An 11,583-nucleotide genomic window follows, 5' to 3' on the forward strand; every position below is an offset into this window, starting at 1 on the left:
AGATGGAACAATATGAAGCGCTAGCTCTTGCGTACTGCCACCAGCCACCTGCCAGTAGCTCTGGTGTCATGTATTAAAAATATATATAATATACACAGACAGATGGGTGGAACGTGCACTCTGACACGGGTACAGCGGGTATTGCATGGATCTCCAACTTCCATCATTACCGACTCGGTGCTCTACAGCCGGGCACTGGTCTAGTAAACTTAAAGCACACTTTAAACTGAGGGACGCACACAGTACAATGAACCAGCACAGTGCAATCACTGCATAGTCTCTGGCCAACTATAGGCAGTATTAGTAGGCCAAAAGCTTGCATGCTCCTGTGGACCCAGGTGGAATCCAGTCTGTCAATCAAGTAGGCCTACTAACCAGGGGGGAAGGGGCAAGCAATGGCATGCAGAGACTAGTGGTAGAACCAGGCCCCCAGAGCGTCTGGCCAACGTTGAAGCCGTGAATACCCTACTGGCCAAAGCTGGAAATGATGGAGGTGGACGGACCTTCAGTGACGTCATGACGTAAAAGTTGACCTCAAAGTTCTCGAGCCAACCATAGCCAACAGTGGTACTTCCGGGTGCTCCAAATGCCACTGAGCAACTTGGGTATAGACGAATTCAGTCTCATTGTCGCAGCAAACGTATTTCCTGTAGGCGGAGACGTCATATCTGCGGTGTAAACTCGCAGGTCTTCTACTACATTGAATGGTATTCATGGATCATGGGGGCATGGGGCATGGGGGCATGGGGCATGGGGCATGGGGCATGGGGGCATGGGGCATGGATCTCCAACTTCCATCGTTACCGACTCGGAGCTCTACAGCAGGGCACCGGTTTAGTTTATATAATTATATACTTTGATATAGTCTCTATTTTGTTTTGTCTCTCTATATTTGAGGGGCGATAGCCCCTCATATGTCCAGCTTTTGGTGTATGTGCTAACACAAACTTTGTCCTACACAAGCATTAAATCCCATTGACAATGAATGGACGATTTTGAGTGTTTGTGTAAACACAAACTTTGCATAACACAAACATTGTAGGGACGTAGAGGACGTAAATTCTGATTGGCCGGAATGAGCCTACTGTATGATGATGTACGATGATAACATCGCACCTCACTTCATACGGGTGTGATTTTTCTCTATAGTGAGAAGCCATCATAGCATAAATGTATCCCATATATTCCATTTGTGACATTTTGTGTTGTCATCTATGGATAAAAAATGAACGCTGCATGTGGCACAGACTGCAGTGTATGTCTGTATAGCTGTTGTGTGAGTCATTGAGTTTCCTATCATTTAGCTGTGCTAGAGCAGTCACTCTGGCATCCAGGAAACTGTTGGGGAGAGATACCCCCACCCCCTCCACCTCCCCAAAGCTTAGGAGAACTGCTGATCTCATCCCAGCTACACTTTTGTTTCCAGTAACAGACCTAGATAGTGTATTGTGTGTGTGTGTGTGTGTGTGTGTGTGTGTGTGTGTGTGTGTGTGTGTGTGTGTGTGTGTGTGTGTGTGTGTGTGTGTGTGTGTGTGTGTGTGTGTGTGAGTCCATGCACACATTTGTTTACATTCCCTATGAGAGTGCGATTAGGTTAGCACTCCATATGCTGGTGTGTGTGTGTGTGTGTGTGTGTGTGTGTGTGTGTGTGTGTGTGTTGTGTGTATGCGTGCGTGCGCGCATGCTGGGGTAGTGAGGGTTACACAGGACTCTACTGGCTAAACGTAGTTCTGGTTTTGTGCAGTGTTGACTAAGTCCACTGGGAAGCAGAGTGTTTTGTTTTGAATAATGTGTGGTTACAAATGCCTACATGTGCATTTTCTCATCTCTAACCAGATGTTAAAGTGACTCCAACGTGTACAGGTCTTACAAGCTGACTAGCTAAAAAGCTCTACGCGTGGTGGGGGAATTAAAATAAAGAGAGAGAAACCACAAGATATTCAAGCAGCTTCAATGGATTCAAATGTCACACTCAAGATGGAGAATCAAAAGATTCTGTAAAGCTCAAAACTCAGCAGACATGTAAGGTCAAAAGCAATAAGCAAAGTCGACCAGAAAACATGAAAATCAATTAAAAAAATAATTACAACAATAAAATATTTAGGCAATATGAAGACGATGAATAGGATAGAATATGATAACATATAACGTTAGAGCTATCATTTCTTGCACGTGTCATTGCTCAATTAACCGCCCAACTTGCTTGTTGGGCGGCGGTGGCTCAGGGGTAGAGTGGCTGGATGGTAAACGCAAGGTTGCCTGTTCGAATTGGCAATGAATTGGTATCTGATTTGTACTGTACTGTGATACACTATAATATGTGCAAAATGAAATAGAAATGGAAATGAAATGAAGTTGTTCAATACCAGCCCACACATGAAGACAATAACGCAAGAATGAAATGTCACTATAATGGAATTTCAGTGATAATTCATTAAATAAGACTGTTTGGCTGTCAAATAGCGAACATCATCCACATACAGAGGTAGTTAACACTGGTCACACTTTAGATATTTACAGTGCGCCACTCCCATGTCAATTAAACCACTGCCTTCACAATAGACAAAAGATATTTATTGACATTAAACAAATCCCAGACACAAGGGCTTAATGTGACTTCATTACAGGCCTACAAAATGGATACATTTCCTTTTGAAACTATGGCAACTGGAGGATACGAGGGAATGTTAATATTATGCTGAGAATTCAAGTTAAAAGAAAATCATGGTGGAAATATTTAGAAATATTAAACATTTAGTCTAACATGATTCAAACATGAAGCAAGATTAATACAATAATAATACAAGAATAAACACAACACAGCCATGAAAATGCTGCAAGTAATGAGAGTTGTGAGGAGGGACGGAGTGATAGCCTACAGTATTTCACCTGTGCAATAAACTAGAGAGAGAGCTTATTTCCAGCCAATGCTGGGTACAAGAACCTGAAGGCACGAACACATTGCTGCAGTGACGTACTGTGTGTGTGAGACGAGAGAGAGGATAAATTAAAGACAAAATAACATCAGCAAAATCTAAACAGCAGTCTGGCATCTCAAAAGATTACATTAACTTCAAAACCACCAAATAATAATAACGACGCAGAGAGCTCCTAGAGCTCCTGCCATGTCCACAGCAGACAGCACTTAAACAGCTGGAGGAAATACCCGGAGACTCTGAGAGTGTCTCTGGGTCAGTGGGTAAAGTCTGCGTCTAAATCCGATACTCTTCCCATAAGCGTGACTAAATCATCTAGCAGAGAGACACTTCTCCCCTCGGCTCAGCCTTCCTGCAGAAGACTCCCAGAAGACCTGTACGCTCCTCCTCGGGGGGCTCGCGAGGCCCCCCAGACATGTGTAATTGGGGATAAAATACAGCTGCAAGGTGGGTGGGGCTGTCGTGCGAGCAGAGGAAGAGAAAGAACCCGAGGCAGAAGAGCATGCGCACGCACATAGGCCTTGAGTTGCCAGTGCAACAAAGACAATTAAGTCCAAATGAAAAATTGATTTTCACTCATAGCGAATGGATGTTAAAACAAAGCACGTAATAAATACCATCTGGCGACGACCGGCCGGGGGGGTGGGGTCTGGAGCTGGGGGTGGGCGGCTGAGCTTGTCCATAGAAGTAGATGAAGCACTATACAGTACTTGCGCACACACACCGACATGACACCCCCCCACAACACTCCCCACCCCACACTCCCTTGTTAGCCTGGGCACAGCGTCAGGCGCATCGATCGCTAACGGTGACAAAGGAAAAACTCTAAGCAGGCGCCTGGGAAGAAGATTTATATATATAATTTAATAAACATATCGGGGCAGTAGATTGTATATCGCATATGTCAACATTGAGTACACTCGCAGGGTTTAGGGGGAGGGAGAGCGACTTGGACATGTGTGGAGAATGGATCGACTCATAAGATGCATGGCTGGAAATAGCCAGAGGGGTGTAGAGAAGACTGTATACTGGAAAGTGGGTGCATGCATGCACACACGCTGGGGTGCCAACTTCACTGATACGTTTCTGTCCATCACCTAAAGTAAAGTGGGCATGTGGAGAATGGATGAGTTGCTTACCGGGTCGCTCTCGCATGTTTAAAAATAGCTAGATAAGACTGGCATATAGATTGTACGTGATGACGTGGACCGAAGGGGGTCGATGCCTGGGGGGTGGGGGGACATCTGCAAAACGTTTCTGTAGGTCAGCATACCAAGTATTAAAATGGATGGACCGGAAAAGATTAAATAAAAATGGGACGAGAGAGGTTTGAAATAGCGTGTGGATTGGGTACATTCACACACGTGAGCGTATATGCAACATATTATCGTCAATGCATTTCTGTGGGTCCAAGTACCTCAAATCATGTAGATGAGGAGATACATTGAATTTAATCTGATTATGTTTAGCACAACAGCAATCCCATGATGCATGGGACACTGTCAGCAGCGTGACATTTTCACAGATTTTTTTGCTTTTGTGCCGTTATCATGATGACATTTGCCTGAGTTTAATTTGGCATGGCGAGAAGCTTCCTCTCTCTGAGCCTTGTTAGCGGAGACGGTTGTTTTGTTGTTCCTGCTGTGCAGTCTATTCCTGGGATGCACCGGTAGCTGTCCGGATAATGCATCAACCACATACTGTGATCGCGGCTACCCCGGGTTCAATGCCAGCTCGAGATCTGTGTCTGTCTTCCACCTCTCTCTGCCCTCAGTTTACATTGAAAGGAGAGAGTGAAAGAGAAGACGATTGGAAACGAAGGAGATTGGAGACGAAGAGTGACGAAGACAAAGAGAGAGTGTGACATGTTGGTGGTGGGTGGGTGGCGGGGGGTCGGGAGAGCAAACACTACCACAGCAAAATGTGAGAAAAAAAGAAAGAAAGAAAGAAAACAAAAAAGTGCCTATTTGACTCTGTGAACCGTGAAGAACAGCATCTGCCTCATTTAATCTGAGCCAACATGCTGTATGGTGTCCAATAAGAAGGTTACAGCACAAATACAGTATGGACAAAAGAGGAAAACTTAGTTGCCTGTAATAATGCTCTTTAATTTCATCTTATTACAGAGCTAATGCCCTAATGTAGAGGAAACAGGTGGTAGGAAAGTAATTGTAGAAGAGACAATCCCTATATAGGAAAGCTGATAGGGAGACAGTGTAGGAGACACAGCCAGTAGGAAAGCTGAGTCAGAGACACTGTAAAGCTCCACCGCACCAATGTCGGCTGTGGAAAGTGTTGGAAAGCGGCTGTTGCCAAAAGTCTGCTGTTGAATGGGCGGTGGGTGCACTGTTCCGTCAGGTCGCAAGTTGAAGGGAAGCATCGAATAGCAGTGGGCTTGTTGTTGAAAAATACATCAAGCCATATGCAATGTTTTGGTTGTCTGTTGGTATCGGCTCTCAGGTGCATTCAGCTACCTTTTTTCCACACCTAACCTTCCAACAAACTGATCTCCCAAATTTATAGAAATGTACAATTTAGGCATTTAGCAGACGATCTTAATCCGTCTTAATCCATTTACAGTAAGAAAGAACAAAATGCAAGGCAATACATAAAATGCATAGAAATACATCAAATACATAGAAATAGTCAGCTAAGCAAGCTAAGAATCTAATATCTCTCTAACAGTACATTATCTATACAGTGAGGCTGCATTAAAGTATACATTAAAACGTTATGAATCTAATTCATTCATTCGACTACCAGCCTGTAGTAATCTGCAGTAGTCTGTTTGGTCTCTTTCTCTAGGAAGTCCTCAGACGAGCCCTCCATCGTCGCTTCCAGTCATCCCGGTTCTTCATACATCTGGCCAGTTCGTTGGTATACTTTGCGATCCTGCGTCGTTCTTCTAGAAACATCCACGTATGTTAGTGTGGGACGTCCTCGTGATTGATGCCCATGTGTTGGTTCCCAGAGCACCAGTTTGCTGGCTGGCAGTTCTTGATGTCTTTGGCAGTGTCCTGCTATTCTCATTCTCCTGGCTGCTATTTTCTGGCTCACCCTTGGTATTCTCTCAACAGAATCTTGTTGGGAACATGTACACTCTTGTTGATGTTAAGTACTGCACGCAACATTCTGGTGTAACACCCGTCAAGAGACTTCTTGAATTCCTTCAGCACAGTGCCTCCTGTTGTTGTCAGAGGTGGATGGGTGAGATGTTATAGGTGATAACCTCAGTTTTCTTGGTGGAGAGCTATACCTTAAGAGGGAGTCAGGGACATGAAGTAGGGATGCTGATAGGGAGACAGTGTAAGGACGATGCACATAATGGAGTTGCATTGGGGACAGTGACGCTTGGGACCGTCTCCGTACCGCTCATCAAGAACAAGAAGACAAAACCATTCCTGATACAACTGCTGTTATTGGATGTGTAAGAAACATAATTTCATTCCAAAGAGCTAACAAAGATGCTGATTGTTGAGAACCACTGCACCACTGGGGAAGTCTGCACGATTTGAATGCTTTTCTAAACAATACCCGATGACAGTGGCATCTTCTGAAGTGAAGCTGGTTATAAAGCTTTCATTGCATTACTATCCATTGCCAAATCTGTATGCGTGCTAGCTGTGCCAATTGCGCTGTGGGGGACCCACATTGTGTCCCGCTTTGGAGCCTGAGAGGGAGAAAGTCTAGGAGAGACAGACAGTAGGAAATCTGAGAGGCATTTTCCTCAATGTGTTTCATAATCTATGTTTATGTCATGCATAGAATAGGCCTTATAGTTCACAGCAAGTAATTCTTCAGCAAATTCATTCAAGATGTATTTTTCCTGGATACACATGGCTACAAAATGTGTTGAGTCATACACTCTAAAAGACACACGCGCACCACGTGTGGAAAACAATACAATCTCTGCGTGGTCCCTTTACACAGTGTGTATGATCACGAGCCAGGCTGTTATCACGCCACCACAAACACGCACACGCCCTCTTCCGACTCTCTTCGTGTTAAAAACCAACCCCATAATGAATGAATGTGTATGACAGGTCATTAGCGAGGGTCTCTGGCACCATGGTCCCAGCGGGGGTTTGTGCGTGTTTCCGAGCACCCAGCGGAAGGATCCACAACTCCCCTGAGGCCTGGATGACAGTGATATCGGTGTATAGGATAACCACCCGGTGACACTGACTGACAGACAGCACCACAGGGCATGATGGGATACGGCACATAGGATGGGAGTCAGCCCAATTGCATGATGGGAAACTACAGCAGGTCTTAGATCCGGGAGAAATGTCTTAAACCGTGAATCACTGCTGGCTTTTTGCTTTTTTGGGCATTTGTATTGTTTGTATTATGTATTACAGTAGAATTGAGTACAATGGACCACAATGGAAACAAGCCCACCTTTTATGTTAGCACCTTTGACTATGTCTGTCTGTCTGCATACTGCATCTAGCTATACAAAAAAATCACACTTGTGTGAAGTGAGGGGCACCTTTTAATGTTTGTCTAGAACACTTTAAACAAACATTAAAAAGTCCATAGACGTAGCTGCCATATGACGTAATTCTGAAAGTCAGACGTTGGCAGGGCTAGCACCCCCAAGAAAGAAACATTGCCATCCTAGAAGCTATAGTCTGTGGTCAGTGGCTACGTGTGCTTCTTTCCCAAAGCTGTGTCGCGTCCTGTGACATCAATATTATCCTGCCAGAAACACAGCTGTTTCAGGGCGGCTTGTTAAGAAACACTGTGGAAACTGTTTCCTATTGATTTCTGGCTTGTAGGATTGAACAATGTACAAATATCGCCCATGGAGTTTCACCCTCCTTTGGGCTGGTCCAATGTATCCGCCTGCATTTAGCTTAACTCAATTATTATGTGAGCTCAGCTATCAGAGCACTGATGCAATAAAAAAGACTATAGTGTCCCTCCAAAACACACACACACACACACACACACACACACACACACACACACACACACACACACACACACACACACACACACACACACACACACACACACACACACACACACACACACACACACACACACACACACACATTGCTTAAAGAGGCCCCATTTCTGATAGCTGTCTGGTGCGTTGTCCTAATAAACTGTTCAACAAAACATCAAACGAAAGGACAAATAATAATAATAAAATAAAATATTTTTTTAATTCTGAGTGAGACCCTTTGCTTGATGTTTTGTTGAATCCTTGTAGTTGAAGAGAAATCACACACAATTGTGGAGAAACCAGTTTGGTTTCATTTACTATGAAAGCAGACATTGAAATGACAGGGAAATCCAAAGATCCTTCGGTTGCCTTGCCTCAGACGCCCACCTGTGACCAAAATACTTCAGTTGGAAATGAACAATCCAAAGTCCCCCAGGGCAAAAAGATGACAAGTTGGTGCAGATCTCAGCAAGGCCGTAAAAAGGAATCAATCGTCCCATGTTGATGCAACCTCACCTGCACAGACATTTTCCCAGGTTGCTGCAGTGACAGTAATTAAGTCCCAAAGCACAGTTCACACAGAGCAACAGCACCTTTATGTGTTCTAAAGAATGTCAACGTTAACACGTCCTTTTAATAAGCAACTGCACCTCCTCGGAAAAAGTGTTGTTTTTGTCAAAAGAAACTCCCCCGGGAAGGAAAAAGATGAAATAATAACTCATGTTAACCCACAGGTGAATTTTCTTACTGAAATAAATAAATAAGAAATAAACCTCAGCTGCCAGTACAAATGTATATTACGTTTCCCTGGCACCGTTTCCAGGTTTGTACGCAACGGCAGGAGGAAGATGATGATGCGTGTGACTCACACCGCCTTGGGCCAGACTTTTCTTTTTGGCGCAATATCACAGAACAATCGAGCGTGCTTTATAACGTCTAAATTCAAGACACTGGGGAGCAATTAGAGGTATTGATTGGGTGCCAGAGTCTGAAGTGATACACCCGCAAAACAAAATCAAGTTTTATTCCGCTTGATTCAGTGTAGCTTGGAACTGGGGTATTATTAAGGGTCCTATAAAAGGTTGTCTCGGGTGAATGGAAGAGCTCACCTGATGCAGTTTACTGGTGAAATTGCTTGGATGTGACTGAGTGGCAACAGAATGAAATCATAACAAATTGACCGAATGAGCAAAGACATACAGTTCCTGCGTATATGGTGTTAGAATGAGAAAGGAGATAAAAATAGAAAAATGGAACAATAGACAAATCGATGGATGGAGAAATAACAAGTCCCACACCACCAGAGGCAGTCTGGGTCTGTAGCCTTACAGTATGTACTCTGTAGACTCAAAATACTCACGTACCCCAGCAGTGGTAGAAGTAGTATTAACCATTTTTTACTTAAGCAAAAGTATCAATACAACAGTGTAGAAATACTTACAAGTAAAAGTTCTGTATTCAAAATGTAATTAAGTAAGTATTAAGTATAACAGTATACGCATAAAGGTATTCCGAAATATACTTGCATTACCAAAAGTAAAAAGTTATTATGCAGAATGTTCTATTTCACAAGTTTTCAAATGTATAAAAATATGTACAAATCTTTTTAAAATATTAGATCTATAACAACACGTCGCATGTTGTGAGCTTGTAGATCGGCTCTTTTCAAATAGCCCAAGTTTAAATAGGGCTGAAGTGGTTAAAGCGTGTTTTGTAACAATAATCTAAATCCACAAAGTTACTAGTAACTCAAATTGTTTTTACGGAAAAAGAATACTTTGTCAATTGTACTTATAAGTACATGTAACCTTTCTCCACTGCTCAGGGAATCAGAATGTGCATGCGAGCACACAGCCCCTCACAGCACATGATGCAGAACACCACTGGCTCACAGCCTCACCACATCCCACCGTGGTTGAGGATCAGCTGATGAGGTCAGGGTTAGGTTGGTCCACAAGACAAGACGTACGTATTTGTATGAGAATCAAAGGTTTCCAGTCAGCCAGCCTCATCACTCCACAACATGTGAACTCACCAACATGGTATGCATGGAATGGAAGGCAGGGCATCTATAAGCCGTGTCTAACGTTGTTTGAGGGTTTTATTTTTTACGGCATGGCACCTATAGCGATCCGCCTCGAGGAGGGTCTGTGAGTGCGAGTGTGTGAGCATGCGTGTGTACACATGTGTGTGTGTGTGTGTGTGTGTGTGTGTGTGTGTGTGTGTGTGTGTGTGTGTGCGTGCATGCGTGTCTAGATCTGGGTCTCTGGGTCTGTGACTCTCTCTCCGTCCCCGGCTAATCTTGCAAACAAATGGACCGATCAGTGGCAGATTTCTTGTGGACGCTGACAATAGGCCATGCAGGAAATTAAATCCCCAAATATTTCTCACATATTGTGAATGTTCTTCAGAGTTAGCAAATTCATAATCTCAGATTACCATCCCTCCGTATTTGGGCAAGAGTGATGTCATCGATATTGTTTGTCAAATCAATACATACAAAACATGATCAGAGATCTACAGGGCAGCCACACAGTTATTGGGACAGTCTCTTTTTTTTTAGGGGAGGGGGTGGGAATGAAAAAACGGTTTCTCTTCTGGCCGTCTATAAGAGGGTCAGTGTGTGTGTATCCCTGTGTTATAGATGAATTTAGGATGATCCTACTTGACATGGTCAATAATCGTTTCTGTCAGGTGGAAATCTATATGTCCAAAGTAGTTCCTTTTATATTATTATTTCCAAAACCTTTTAGAATATTGAAAATAGCCAATCTACAAGCTCGAGCTACAAGCTTGTAGATTTGATATTTTCACTACTTTTGCACGACACTCTTGTATGCTGAAGTAGGGCATAAAGAAATAAAATGTGAAATATGTTTGAGGTTTCTGCCTCACAGCAACGATATAATAAGCCAAATATCACGGGTTATCACACTGTGGAGAGTCACATCTTGGCCATTCGTTCTGCATGTGGACACAGTGCATTAAATGTATTGGATGTAGCAGGCCCCTGCTTCGACCCACTGGAGCTCGTAGTGTGAATGCAAAATGACATAATAATCACAGGCTATAAATGGAACGTAGGTACTGTAGCAAATGTGCGTTCAGCTTTTTAGGCTCACCCAAGAGCTAGTTGTTGCCTAGATTGAGACGTCTGCGTGAAATCAAGGCAAAGCTGTCATGTCCCTTCATGTCTGTATATGTGTGACTTGACCTATAGGGCTTACAGTTTGTTTTATGTAATAAGTCACATGGCAGAACTTTGCATTATGCACTGTGTGATTTCGGAACTTTATTGACTACAATGTGTGACACTATCTCTGGTCTCGCATCGCAGTCTTTTCATGTGACGTCCTATAACAGCATAAGTTAAACTTATTGACAATCATGTATGATGCTATGTATTTATGTACTGTATTCATTATTGTTGTGTGATGATTGTACTGTATATCTTTAGTTTCAGACTGACAGCAAAGTGTCTCATGCTGTGTGACAGCTGTTGGCTGTTTTGATTATGTTTGATTAATGATGATCAATATATATAGAGCTGATGCTATCATATCTCTATATATTTATTAGTATGCTTGTTTAGCAGGTACTAGGTTATAGGAGGAGCGCCTATTATGTTGCCTGGTACTGGTTGTTGCTTCTGTCCCCTGCAGGTGCTGAGCATTGTTGTCCCTAATGTGTTGC

The sequence above is a fragment of the Protomyctophum bolini genome (assembly GCF_963924005.1).
Source record: "Protomyctophum bolini genome assembly, chromosome: 12".
Taxonomy (NCBI): domain Eukaryota; kingdom Metazoa; phylum Chordata; class Actinopteri; order Myctophiformes; family Myctophidae; genus Protomyctophum; species Protomyctophum bolini.